A 1,993-nucleotide genomic window follows, 5' to 3' on the forward strand; every position below is an offset into this window, starting at 1 on the left:
CGCTCAATGATTTTTTGCACAACCTGCAAATTTCTGAAAAGTTGGCATTTTATGTCCTCTAACACATATCAAAAAATAAAAAAAAAATAAAAATAGTGTTGTTTTTGCAAATCAAGTTTTAGTGATAAAAAGTTGAATAAAAAATCACCAAATTTTTTTTCAAGGTGTATCATTTTTTTTCCAGTGTAGTCAGTATCCATACCTACAACTTTGCCGAAGACACCAAATCGATCAAAATATTCCTTCAAAAGATACAGATTTTTGAATTTTCAAACATCATTTTTGTATGGACAGCTGCCAAATTTGTATGGAAAATTATATGAACGAACTAATGATGCAAAATGGCTTCTTTGGGCATACCGAAGGCACCAAAAAAGTTTCAGTCGGATTAAAAATACAAAAAAATCGAATAACCGAAATCCTAGAGAACTGCTCAGATACCAAATCGATTAGAAATTCCCTTTTCAAGGTACAGATTTTTAGTTAAAAATCGGAAAATTTGGTAGAGATTAGTTTTTTTTTTGTATTATCATGAATTATACAATCAAGTATGTTATTTTGGGTTGATAATAAAATACTCAAAATGCTGATTTGATTATTTAAACGATTAAAACGTATTAAATCTAGACCGCTTTTTCAAAAGTTCATAATTGAAAAAGAAAGCGAAAAATTTTGTTGGTTGGTACACTTTTTTTTCGATGAATATTCGATCCAGATTAGACAAGAATGCGTCAATTTAATTGATTTGGTCTCGATTCTGATGATCTGAACTGAAAAAGTTTTTTTTTTCCAGAAACACTTTATTGAAAATAATTTTGTTCGTTCTTTTATATGGCTCAAAAGATACGGGAGTTTGTCCCCAAAAACATAAAAATTAGAGAATTCGTGAAAAAATGTGAATAAAGTAATTTTCAAAATAACTAAAATAAATTATCTATCTCTCTTATTTTACTCGTTGTCATAGAAACTTTGCCGATCGATCAGAAAACTTCTTAAAGTTTTTCGAATACTATTTTTCTTTTTACTCTCAAACTTGTATGAAGACTCAATACAAAACGTCTTCTTCAGTCAAAGGGAGGGCTCCTACAAAGTGTAAATCAAATAAAATAAATAAAATCAATGTTCGGAAATTGGCGAAAGTTGCTAAAATATAATAAAAAATAAAAATAGTCACAATATGAAATAAATCAGTTTTCCATAAAATACATTCTCTAAGTTCTGATATAGTCGAAGTGTAAAATAATATTAAACAGCAACAAAAAAACTCACCCCCATCCGTGACCATGTACTCAATTAGCACACTGCCGTGACCAGGATTCGAACCTGGGTTACTACGGCCACAACGTAGGGTCCTAACCACTAGACGATCACGGCTGTTGAGGGTGCTACAATAATCGCTTCGTCACTCAACATTAAATACCAATCGAAAAAAAAACTAATAAAAAAAATCACTCACCAAAAAAACATCCTGCGTCGGCCGGGAATCGAACCCGGATCAACTGCTTGGAAGGCAACTATGCTGACCATTACACCACCGACGCCTTGTGATTAAGGGGCCGTTCAATTGACTGCGGGAATGGGTGGTAGCCAAAATTGATTATTTTGTGACTCAATGTTTTGTGTGGCACTCAGCAGCAGTCAATTCAATGCCATAAATTACTCGTACGCAAAGGGCTTTCGAAGCTGAGTCAGCAGATAATCGTCATTTTGCGATTGGGTTTGAGAGGTCGCGAGCTCGATTTGATTTGCTTGCTGTACCCTTGTACAGTTTGTAAATATTTGGTTTTTTCATGAAATTTGTATTTTTTTTTGTTAGATTTCAGTTATTAATTGAAAAAAATATTGTCAAGAAAATATCTTTTTTTAATTAATAAATAATATTGACTCTAATACTTCCACTACATTGCACAACACATTGCAAAATATAACACCATCTTGGTATTGGATCACCATGCGTCCAACCAGTAAACAGATGTCATATTTCCCTGTCACC

At 32.6% G+C, this 1,993-nt stretch overlaps 2 non-coding genes across 2 annotated transcripts; both read right to left on the reverse strand.

Annotated features, from left to right (window-relative positions):
* Nucleotides 1-1,302: 1,302 nt before the first annotated feature.
* On the reverse strand, nt 1,303-1,374 carry Trnah-gug (transfer RNA histidin (anticodon GUG)). Its single transcript has one exon. It is a non-coding gene; the product is annotated as a tRNA-His (tRNA).
* Nucleotides 1,375-1,469: 95 nt separating this feature from the next.
* Trnag-ucc (transfer RNA glycine (anticodon UCC)) lies at nt 1,470-1,541 on the reverse strand. Its single transcript has one exon. It is a non-coding gene; the product is annotated as a tRNA-Gly (tRNA).
* Nucleotides 1,542-1,993: the final 452 nt, after the last annotated feature.

Source organism: Culex pipiens, chromosome 2, assembly GCF_016801865.2.
Source record: "Culex pipiens pallens isolate TS chromosome 2, TS_CPP_V2, whole genome shotgun sequence".
Lineage (NCBI taxonomy): Eukaryota > Metazoa > Arthropoda > Insecta > Diptera > Culicidae > Culex > Culex pipiens.